The following is a 12,242-nucleotide window of genomic DNA, read 5'->3' as shown; positions in this document are numbered from 1 at the left end:
GGTCCACTGGGATTGTGTACAATGGGAGTGAATGGGAAGGGGTTGGGTCCATTGGGATTGTGTACAGTGGGAGTGAATGGGAAGGGGTTGTATTCATTGGGATTGTGTACAGTGGGAGTGAATGGGAAGGGGTTGAGTCCACTGGGATTGTGTACAATGGGAGTGAATGGGAAGAAATTGGGTCCATTGGGAATGTGTACAATGGGAGTGAATGGGAAGGAGTTGGGTCCATTGGGATTGTGTACAATGGGAGTGAATGGGAAGGGGTTGGGTCCATTGGGATTGTGTACAGTGGGAGTGAATGGGAAGGGGTTGGGTTCATTGGGATTGTGTACAGTGGGAGTGAATGGGAAGGAGTTGGGTACATTGGGATTGTGTACAATGGGAGTGAATGGGAAGGAGTTGGGTACATTGGGATTCAATGCTTGTTTCTGGTCCTTGCGGATGGAATGAACCACAATAGAGAGAAACAAAGAGCTGGGAGATTTGACAGGAAATGTTTGCCCATCTGACTGACTCTCAAACACTTCCTGAGGCTGAGCGCCTTACCACTCAGAGAGAAAACTCTTCAGCCGATGGGGAAGGATCTGGATTTCTCGACTCACTTAGGTGTCAACCAGGGCTCAGTGGTTGTCACCCGCTCCGACACTCCCCCGGTACCAGTACTGAGGGAGCGCTGTATTGTCAGAGGGGCGGTACTGAGGGAGCGCCGCACTGTCGGAGGGGCGGTACTGAGGGAGCGCCGCACTGTCGGAGGGGCGGTACTGAGGGAGCGCCGCACTGTCAGAGGGGCGGTACTGAGGGAGCGCCGCACTGTCGGAGGGACGTTACTGAGGGAGCGCCGCACTGTCGGAGGGGCGGTACTGAGGGAGCACTGCACTGTCGGAGGGGCAGTACTGAGGGAGCGCCGCACTGTCGGAGGGGCAGTACTGAGGGAGTGCCACACTGTCGGAGGGGCAGTACTGAGGGAGCGCCGCACTGTCGGAGGGGCAGTACTGAGGGAGTGCCGCACTGTCGGAGGGGCAGTACTGAGGGAGTGTCGCAGGTGCCGTTTTTCAGATCAGACGATAAACCGAGGCCCTGTCTGCTCTCTCAGTTGGGTGTCAAAGATCCCACGGCCACTATTGGAAGGGGGGAGTTCTCCCCGGTGTCCTGGGGCCAATATTTATGCCTGAACCAACATCACAAAAACAAATGATCTGGTCATGAAAGAAAAGATAGGCTTGTCTTTCTATCGCTCCTTTCATGAACACCAGATGTTCCAAAGCGCTTTGCAGCCTATGAAGTCTCTTTAGAAGTATAGTCACTGTTGTAATGTGTGAAACGAGGCAGCCAATTAGCGCACAGCAAGCTCCCACAAACAGCAGTGTGATAATGACAGTGTGGCACTCCTTCAGCACTGCATTATATTGTCAGGCTACCAATTTATGCTCAAGTCCCTGGGGTGGGACTTGAACCCACGACCTCCTGTCTCAGAGGCGAGAGTGCTACCCACTGAGTCATGGCTGACACATTATCACAATGTTGTTTGTAGGAGCTTGCTAAGCACAAATTGGCCGCGGTTTTCCTACATTACCACAGTGACTACACTTCAAAAAGTACTTAGAATCACAGAATCATACAGAGTTAGATACAAAGTAAAGCTCCCTCTACACTGTCCCATCAAACACTCCCAGGGCAGGTACAGCACGGGGTTAGATACAGAGTAAAGCTCCCTCTACACTGCCCCATCAAACATTCCCAGGGCAGGTACAGGGGGTTAGATACAGAGTAAAGCTCCCTCTACACTGTCCCCATCAAACACTCCCAGGGCAGGTACAGCACGGGGTTAGATACAGAGTAATGCTCCATCTACACTGTCCCATCAAACACTCCCAGGGCAGGTACAGCACGGGGTTAGATACAGAGTAAAGCTCCCTCTACACTGTCCCCATCACACACTCCCAGGGCAGGTACAGGAGGTTAGATACAGAGTAAAGCTCCCTCTACACTGTCCCATCAAACACTCTCAGGGCAGGTACAGCACGGGGTTAGATACAGAGTAAAGCTCCCTCTACACTGTCCCCATCAAACACTCCCAGGGCAGGTACAGCACGGGGTTAGATACAGAGTAAAGCTCCCTCTACACTGTCCCCATCACACACTCCCAGGGCAGGTATAGAGTGCCGGCAGGGAGCTCCAGATAAACCGTGCGATGTCAGTGATGTGGACGGTGCAGGAATTTGGCCGGGAAAGGAGGGGGAACAGAAAGGATTGCAGAGTACGGGAGTGGGGATGGTTGAGATAAGGACTATGGTCATAAATGGGCAAATCCTTTTTGTTGAACCCTGGGCTCCTGAAATGCTGACGGCATGTGAGTATCATCTGTGGAATTCAGATAGTCAGAGCTGACTCACGATGATGGCAAAGGAATCCTGGAATTTGGGTTCAGAAGAAACAAGATGGAATTCCACCTCATTGGCCATTTGTCCACTCACATTCCTCAAAACACAGACATGCATTTTCCCACCGCTTTTCATCATCTCAAGACATCCCAAGGCCGCTGACAGCCAAAGAAGGAGGTTTTTTGGAGAGCAGTCACTGTTGTAATGTACGGAACGCAGCAGCCAATTTGTGCACAGCAAGCTCCCACAGACAGCAGTGTGATAATGACCCAGATCATCTGTTTTAGCGATGCTGGTTGAGGGATAAATATTGGCCCCAGGACACCAGGAGGAGTGCCCCTCAGTACCGCCCCTCCGACAGTGCGCGCTCCCTCAGTACTGCCCCTCCGACAGTACGGCGCTCCCTCACTACTGCCCCTCCGACAGTACGGCGCTCCCTCAGTACTGCCCCTCCGACAGTGCGCGCTCCCTCAGTACCGCCCCTCCGACAGTTCGCGCTCCCTCAGTACTGCCCCTCCGACAGTGCGGCGCTCCCTCACTACTGCCCCTCCAACAGTACGGCGCTCCCTCGGTACTGCCCCTCCGACAGTGCGGCGCTCCCTCACTACTGCCCCTCCGACAGCGCAGTGCGGCGCTCCCTCAGTACTGCCCCTCCGACAGTGCGGCGCTCCCTCAGTACCGCCCCTCCGACAGTGCGGCGCTCCCTCAGTACCGCCCCTCCGACAGTGCGGCGCTCCCTCAGTACTGCCCCTCCGACAGTGCGGCGCTCCCTCAGTACTGCCCCTCCAACAGTGCGGCGCTCCGTCACTACTGCCCCTCCGACAGTACGGCGCTCCCTCGGTACTGCCCCTCCGACAGTACGGCGCTCCCTCAGTACTGCCCTCCGACAGCGCAGTGCGGCGCTCCCTCAGTACTGCCCCTCCGACAGTGCGGCGCTCCCTCAGTACTGCCCCTCCGACAGTGCGGTGCTCCCTCAGTACTGCCCCTCCGACAGTGCGGCTCTCCCTCAGTACCGCCCCTCCGACAGTTTGGCACTCCCTCAGTACTGCCCCTCCGACAGTGCGGCGCTCCCTCACTACTGCTCCTCCGACAGTACGGCGCTCCCTCAGTACTGCCCCTCCGACAGTGCGCGCTCCCTCAGTACTGCCCCTCCCGACAGTACGGCGCTCCCTCACTACTGCCCCTCCGACAGTACGGTGCTCCCTCGGTACTGCCCCTCCGACAGTACGGTGCTCCCTCACTACTGCCCCTCCGACAGTATGGCGCTCCCTCAGTACTGCCCCTCCGACAGCGCAGTGCGGCGCTCCCTCAGTACTGCCCCTCCGACAGTGCGGCGCTCCCTCAGTACCGCCCCTCTGACTGTGCGGCGCTCCCTCAGTACTGCCCCTCCGACAGTGCGGCGCTCCCTCAGTACCACCCCTCCGACAGTGCGGCGCTCCCTCAGTACAGCCCCTCCGACAGTGCGGCTCTCCCTCAGTACCGCCCCTCCGACAGTGCGGCACTCCCTCAGTACTGCCCCTCCGACAGTGCGCGCTCCCTCAGTACTGCCCCTCCCGACAGTACGGCGCTCCCTCACTACTGCCCCTCCGACAGTACGGCGCTCCCTCACTACTGCCCCTCCGACAGTACGGCGCTCCCTCAGTACTGCCCCTCCGACAGCGCAGTGCGGCGCTCCCTCAGTACTGCCCCTCCGACAGTGCGGCGCTCCCTCAGTACCGCCCCTCCGACAGTGCGGCGCTCCCTCAGTACCGCCCCTCCGACAGTGCGGGGCTCCCTCAGTACTGCCCCTCCGATAGTGCGGCGCTCCCTCAGTACCGCCCCTCCGACAGTGCGGCGCTCCCTCAGTACCGCCCCTCCGACAGTGCGGCGCTCCCTCAGTACCGCCCCTCCGACTGTGCGGCGCTCCCTCACTACTGCCCCTCCTACAGTACGGCGCTCCCTCAGTACTGCCCCTCCGACAGTGCGCGCTCCCTCAGTACTGCCCCTCCCGACAGTACGGCGCTCCCTCACTACTGCCCCTCCGACAGTACGGCGCTCCCTCGGTACTGCCCCTCCGACAGTACGGTGCTCCCTCACTACTGCCCCTCCGACAGTATGGCGCTCCCTCAGTACTGCCCCTCCGACAGCGCAGTGCGGCGCTCCCTCAGTACTGCCCCTCCGACAGTGCGGCGCTCCCTCAGTACCGCCCCTCTGACTGTGCGGCGCTCCCTCAGTACTGCCTCTCCGACAGTGCGGCGCTCCCTCAGTACCACCCCTCCGACAGTGCGGCGCTCCCTCAGTACAGCCCCTCCGACAGTGCGGCTCTCCCTCAGTACCGCCCCTCCGACAGTGCGGCACTCCCTCAGTACTGCCCCTCCGACAGTGCGCGCTCCCTCAGTACTGCCTCTCCCGACAGTACGGCGCTCCCTCACTACTGCCCCTCCGACAGTACGGCGCTCCCTCACTACTGCCCCTCCGACAGTACGGCGCTCCCTCAGTACTGCCCCTCCGACAGCGCAGTGCGGCGCTCCCTCAGTACTGCCCCTCCGACAGTGCGGCGCTCCCTCAGTACCGCCCCTCCGACAGTGCGGCGCTCCCTCAGTACCGCCCCTCCGACAGTGCGGGGCTCCCTCAGTACAGCCCCTCCGATAGTGCGGCGCTCCCTCAGTACCGCCCCTCCGACAGTGCGGCGCTCCCTCAGTACCGCCCCTCCGACAGTGCGGCGCTCCCTCAGTACCGCCCCTCCGACTGTGCGGCGCTCCCTCACTACTGCCCCTCCTACAGTACGGCGCTCCCTCAGTACTGCCCCTCCGACAGTGCGCGCTCCCTCAGTACTGCCCCTCCGACAGTACGGCGCTCCCTCACTACTGCCCCTCCGACAGTACGGCGCTCCCTCAGTACTGCCCCTCCGACAGTACGGCGCTCCCTCAGTACCGCCCCTCCGACAGTGCGGCGCTCCCTCAGTACCGCCCCTCCGACAGTGCGGGGCTCCCTCAGTACTGCCCCTCCGACAGTGCGGCTCTCCCTCAGTACCGCCCCTCCGACAGTGCGGCACTCCCTCAGTACTGCCCCTCCGACGGTGCGGCGCTCCCTCACTACTGCCCCTCCGACAGTACGGCGCTCCCTCAGTACTGCCCCTCCGACAGTGCGCGCTCCCTCAGTACTGCCCCTCCGACAGTGCGGCGCTCCCTCAGCACCGCCCCTCTGACTGTGCGGCGCTCCCTCAGTACCGCCCCTCCGACAGTACGGCGCTCCCTCAGTACTGCCCCTCCGATAGTGCGGTGCTCCCTCAGTACAGCCCCTCCGACAGTGCGGCTCTCCCTCAGTACCGCCCCTCCGACAGTGCGGCACTCCCTCAGTACTGCCCCTCCGACAGTGCGCGCTCCCTCAGTACTGCCCCTCCCGACAGTACGGCGCTCCCTCACTACTGCCCCTCCGACAGTATGGCGCTCCCTCGGTACTGCCCCTCCGACAGTACGGCGCTCCCTCACTACTGCCCCTCCGACAGTACGGCGCTCCCTCAGTACTGCCCCTCCAACAGCGCAGTGCGGCGCTCCCTCAGTACTGCCCCTCCGACAGTGCGGCACTCCCTCAGTACTGCCCCTCCGACAGTGCGGGGCTCCCTCAGTACCGCCCCTCCGACAGTGCGGTGCTCCCTCAGTACCGCCCCTCCGACAGTGCGGGGCTCCCTCAGTACTGCCCCTCCGACAGTGCGGCGCTCCCTCAGTACTGCCCCTCCGACAGTATGGCGCTCCCTCGGTACTGCACCTCCGACAGTACGGCGCTCCCTCACTACTGCCCCTCCGACAGTACGGCGCTCCCTCAGTACTGCCCCTCCGACAGCGCAGTGCGGCGCTCCCTCAGTACTGCCCCTCCGACAGTGCGGCACTCCCTCAGTACTGCCCCTCCGACAGTGCGGTGCTCCCTCAGTACCGCCCCTCCGACAGTGCGGTGCTCCCTCAGTACTGCCCCTCCGACAGTGCGGCTCTCCCTCACTACTGCCCCTCCGACAGTGCGGTGCTCCCTCAGTACTGCCCCTCCGACAGTATGGCGCTCCCGCAGTACTGCCCCTCCGACAGTGCGGTGCTCCCTCAGTACTGCCCCTCCGACAGTGCGGTGCTCCCTCAGTACCGCCCCTCCGACAGTGCGGTGCTCCCTCAGTACTGCCCCTCCGACAGTGCGGTGCTCCCTCAGTACCGCCCCTCCGACAGTGCGGTGCTCCCTCAGTACTGCCCATTCGACGAGTACTGAAATAGTCGGGGTTCCAAAAAGAGAGAGTGAGTGGTGGCACAGATGGCAAGTTGAATTCTGTGTTCAGTGGACCCCTTCCCCGCGCTCTCTAGATTTCTAACGACTCTGAGTCCGAAGGTCGTGGGTTCGAGCCCCCACTCCACAAACTCGAGCCCCGTAATCCAGGCCGACACTCCGCCCCGGTGCCAGTCCTGAGGGAGCACCGCACTGTCGGAGGGGCAGTACTGAGGGAGTGCCGCACTGTCGGAGGGGCAGTCCTGAGGGAGTGCCGCACTGTCGGAGGGGCAGTCCTGAGGGAGTGCCACACTGTCGGAGGGGCAGTCCTGAGGGAGTGCCGCACTGTCGGAGGGGCAGTACTGAGGGAGTGCCGCACTGTCGGAGGGGCTGTCCTGAGGGAGTGCCGCACTGTCGGAGGGGCGGTACTGAGGGAGCGCCGCACTGTCGGAGGGGTGGTACTGGGGGAGCACCGCACTGTCGGAGGGGCAGTACTGAGGGAATGCCGCACTGTCGGAGGGGCGGTACTGAGGGAGCACCGCACTGTCAGAGGGGCGGTACTGAGGGAGCGCCGCACTGTCGGAGGGGCAGTACTGAGGGAGTGCCGCACTATCGGAGGGGCGGTACTGAGGGAGCGCCGCACTGTCGGAGGGTCAGAACTGAGGGAGCGCCGCACTGTCGGAGGGGCAGTACTCAGGGAGCACCGCACTGTCGGAGGGGCGGTACTGAGGGAGCGCCGCACTGTCGGAGGGGCAGTACTGAGGGAGCGCCGCACTGTCGGAGGGGCAGTACTCAGGGAGCACCGCACTGTCGGAGGGGCAGTACTGAGGGAACGCCGCACTGTCGGAGGGGCGGTACTGAGGGAACGCCGCACTGTCGGAGGTGCGGTACTCAGGGAGCGCCACACTGTCGGAGGGGCGGTAATGAGGGAGTGCCACACTGCCGGAGGGACGGTACTGAGGGAGTGCCACACTGTCGGAGGAGCCATCTTTCGGATGAGGCGTGAAACCGAGCCTCCGTCTGCCCTCTCGGGTGGATGTATAAGATCCCAAGCCCACTATTTTGAAGAAGAGCCGGGGGGAGTTCTCCCCGGTGTCCTGGGCCCAATATGTATCCCTCGAACAACATCACTAAAAAACAGATGATCCGGGTCATTATCACATCGCTGTGTGTGGGAGCTTGCTGTGCGCAAATTGGCGTTTCCCACATTACAACAGTGAGCGCACTCCAAAAGTATTTCAGTGCCTTGAGATGTTGACTGACCCTTGGCCTCTGATCGCCTAACTGAGGCGGACAATCATCTGGGAGATGGCTATCTGCCCCTGGACCTCCCCACTGGCCAAGCGTTGCTGGCTATCTCTCTCTCAGCCGCCTGACTGTCTCCGCATTAATTGCTCACCAAACAAAGCCACTGAGATATCGGGACGAGATGACCAGGCTTGCCTTCTGTACCCTGCTTTCCTGAAAGCTGCAGATTCTGGCTGGGGCCCCTCCTCTCCCTCCACCCCGCCCCCTCCCCCACCAATAACCGCCTCCATCCCAGGCCGTGAGAGTCAACAGGAACTTGAGTTGTAGTACCTCGAGTTTAGCAGGCCACCCAGCATTTGTAAGAAATAGGAGCATTGGTCGGCCATTCGGCCCCTCGAGCCTGCTCCGCCATTCAATAAGATCGCGGCTGATCCAATCAAGGTCTCAGCTCCACTTCCCCGCCCGCCCCTTCACTCCCTTATCGCTCAAAAATCTGTCTATCTCCGCCTTAAATATATTCAATGACCCAGCCCCCCCAGCTCTCTGGGGCAGAGAATTCCACAGATTCACTAGAAGAAATTCCTCCTCATCTCAGTCTTAAATGGGCGGCCCCTTATTCTAAGACCATGCCCCCTAGTTCTAGTCTCCCCCATCAGTGGAAACATCCTCTCTGCATCCACCTTGTCCAGCCCCCTCAGAATCTTACACGTTCCGATAAGATCACCTCTCATTCTTCTGAATTCCAATGTGTATAGGCCCAACCTGCTCAACCTTTCCTCATAAGACAACCCCCTCGTCCCCGGAATCAACCGAGTGAACCTTCTCTGAACTGCCTCCAATGCAAGTAGATCCCTCCTTAAATACGGAGACCAGAACTGCACGCAGTACTCCAGGTGTGGCCTCACCGATACCCTGTGCAGTTGTACAGTTTAAAACTATGAAAGGGCGATACAGAGAAACTGTTCCCTCTGGTGGGGCGGGAGGGGGGGGGGAGGGGAAGTCCAGAGCAAGGGGGCGTCACCTTCAAATTCGAGCTCGGCCGTTCAGGGGTGATGTCGGGAAACACTTCTTCCCACACAGGGCAATGGGAATCTGCAACTCTCTCCCCACAAAAAGGCTGTGGATCCTGGGGGTCAATTCGAAGAGTCGCGAGGGATATGGGGCAAAGACAGCGAAATGGATGTTGAGGTCGCAGGTCAGCCATGACCTGATTGCATGGAGGAACAGGCTCGAGGGGATGAATGGGCCTCCTCCTGTTCCTAATGTAACAGGCTCGAGGGGCTGAATGGGCCTCCTCCTGTTCCTAATGTAACAGGCTCGAGGGGATGAATGGGCCTCCTCCTGTTCCTAATGTAACAGGCTCGAGGGGCTGAACGGCCTCCTCCTGTCCCTAATGTAACAGGCTCGAGGGGCTGAACGGCCTCCTCCTGTTCCTAATGTAACAGGCTCGAGGGGCTGAATGGCCTCCTCCTGTTCCTAATGTAACAGGTTCGAGGGGCTGAATGGGCCTCCTCCTGTTCCTAATGTAACAGGCTCGAAGGGCTGAATGTGCCTCCTCCTGTCCCTAATGTAACAGGCTCGAGGGGCTGAACGGCCTCCTCCTGTTCCTAATGTAACAGGTTCGAGGGGCTGAATGGCCTCCTCCTGTTCCTAATGTAACAGGTTCGAGGGGCTGAATGGGCCTCCTCCTGTTCCTAATGTAACAGGCTCGAGGGGCTGAATGGGCCTCCTCCTGTTCCTAATGTAACAGGCTCGAGGGGCTGAATGGGCCTCCTCCTGTTCCTAATGTAACAGGCTCGAAGGGCTGAATGGCCTCCTCCTGTTCCTAATGTAACAGGCTCGAGGGGCTGAATGGCCTCCTCCTGTTCCTAATGTAACAGGCTCAAGGGGCTGAATGGGCCTCCTCCTGTTCCTAATGTAACAGGCTCGAAGGGCTGAATGGCCTCCTCCTGTTCCTAATGTAACAGGCTCGAGGGGCTGAATGGCCTCCTCCTGTTCCTAATGTAACAGGCTCGAGGGGCTGAATGGCCTCCTCCTGTTCCTAATGTAACAGGCTCGAAGGGCTGAATGGGCCTCCTCCTGTTCCTAATGTAACAGGCTCGAGGGGCTGAATGGCCTCCTCCTGTTCCTAATGTAACAGGCTCGAGGGTTGAATGGCCTCCTCCTGTTCCTAATGTAACAGGCTCAAGGGGCTGAATGGGCCTCCTCCTGTTCCTAATGTAACAGGCTCGAAGGGCTGAATGGGCCTCCTCCTGTTCCTAATGTAACAGGCTCGAGGGGCTGAATGGCCTCCTCCTGTTCCTAATGTAACAGGCTCGAGGGGCTGAACGGCCTCCTCCTGTCCCTAATGTAACAGGCTCGAGGGGCTGAATGGGCCTCCTCCTGTTCCTAATGTAACAGGCTCGAGGGGCTGAACGGCCTCCTTCTGTTCCTTTGCTGCCCAGGGTGTGATCGGTGGGGGTGGGGTGTTGGGGGGGTCTCACAATCGGCAGCAGGGTCAGCGGGTTGGGGGAGGAGGGGAATGAAAATATCAATGGCCGACCAGTGGAACCTTCCCCCGTCCCTCCCAACTGGTCATTGGCTGAGGACGGGTCAACGATGCTTCCCACAGCCAAATAGCCTGCTGCTGCTCGCCATCTAGCCGTAGCCCAGTGAGAGATGTTGCCGGGACGGGAGAATTTTTGTGATGAGGAAAGATTGGAGAGGCTGGGGTTGTTTTCCTTGGAACAGAGGAGGCTGAGGGGAGACCTGATTGAGATGTGAGGGGCCTGGATAGAGTGGATAGGACGGACCTGTTTCCCTTGGCGGAGGGGTCAACAACCAGGGGGCAGAGATTGAAAGTAATTGGGGGGGGTTTAGAGGGGATTTGAGGGGAAATGTCTTCACCCAGAGGGCGGTGGGGGTCTGGGGTGGAACTCACGGCCTGAAAGGGCGGTAGAGGCAGAAACCCTCACCACATTTGGATGTGCAGCTTGAAGGGCCGTAACCTACAGGGCTACGGACCCAGAGCGGGAAAGTGGGATTAGGCCGGGATGGCTCTTGGTCAGCCGGCGAGGGTCACGATGGGCCGGAATGGCCTCCTCCCGCGCTGTAAATGTCTGTGATTCTCTGATTCATCGCCTCCGGAAGAGTTGGGGAATTGAAGTGAGGGACAGGAATGGCAAGGGTGCGAGGGGGTTGGGGTGGGGGAATAGGATTTGAATTCAAAATCTTGCCCCTTCAATGAGCAAATAAGCCCCAGCCTCCCACAGTGGAATGGCTGGGGTGCTGACAACTTTCGTCCGTTGACCAAAATTCCATTTCTGAACTTGCTTTCGCCTGGGATGGATTGGGACATGGAGACGTGGAGATTTCCCGAGATTGATTTTTTTTGAGGGGGGGGGAGGGTTGGTATGGTGGGGGACGGGGTGGGATCAGTCTTGCTTTAAATCCTTTTGGGACAAGCCCTCCCGACTCCCCCCCATCGAATGCAACCTGCCAATCGGATTCTGTCTCATGGTCCTTATGAATGAAATCTCATTTTAAAATCAGCCCCCCCGCCCTCGCTAACAAATTAACTTCCCCCTCACTCCCACCCCTCCCTGCAAAAAGGATTGGGTCCCCCCCCCCTCTTAATAAATTAACCCCCTCCCTCCCTGCTTGGGTGAAGAAAGGATTGTGTGCAGCCTTACGTGGTCGAATAGCAGGCCATTGATTGCAAGTTGAGGCCGGGCGATTGGCTGAGCCTATGCCTAGCAGGAGATCTCAGCCATGATAGAGTTGGGGGCGGGTCGGGGGGGTGGGGGACTGGGGGTCGTTAAGCAGTCTGGTCAGATCAGGACAGGGGGCATGGCTACGAATCTCCTCCGCCCACCACAGCCAATTAGCTGGCTGGGTTGATGCAGTCGGAATGGCTGCTGGGGCCCCAGGGAACCCTGTCACCCACACCGTGTTTCCCCTCCACCCCTCAGGCCCCCCCAAGCCAGTCCCATCCTCTCGTGAATCCTCGTTGGGTGATTCATGCTGGGGTCCGTTCTCTGTCCCTTGCCCAAGCGAAGGCTCACAAGGTCAGATAGCCCTTTCCCCGGGGTGCACCGGACTGAACTGTACAGACCAGGAGAACCCTGAGGTCTCATCTCTCCACCCCCCCCCTCACCCTCCTCCCTCTCCCCTCCACCTCCTCCTCTCTCCCTCCCCACTTCTCTCTCCCTCCCCCTCCTCCCCCCTCCCCTCTCCCCTCCTCCTTTTTCCCCTCCTCCTCTTTCCCCACCCCCTCTCTCCCTCGCTCCCTCCTCCTCCCCTTCCCCTTCCCCTCTCTCCCTCCTCCTCCTGTCTCCCTCAACTCCTCCCCTCTCAACTCCTCCTCCCTCCCCCTCGTTCTTCCCTCGCATCCCTTCTCTCCCTCTC

General features: G+C 60.0%; 1 protein-coding gene across 1 annotated transcript in view; it reads left to right on the top strand.

Annotated features, from left to right (window-relative positions):
* LOC139240457 (filamin-A-like) overlaps positions 1–12,242 on the top strand; it is a 144,614-nt gene that overhangs the window by 10,973 nt on the left and 121,399 nt on the right.

The sequence above is a fragment of the Pristiophorus japonicus genome, chromosome 32 (assembly GCF_044704955.1).
Source record: "Pristiophorus japonicus isolate sPriJap1 chromosome 32, sPriJap1.hap1, whole genome shotgun sequence".
NCBI lineage: Eukaryota > Metazoa > Chordata > Chondrichthyes > Pristiophoridae > Pristiophorus > Pristiophorus japonicus.
The sequence above is the reverse complement of the archived record's forward strand: the minus strand, read 5'-3'. Positions and strand labels throughout refer to the sequence as shown.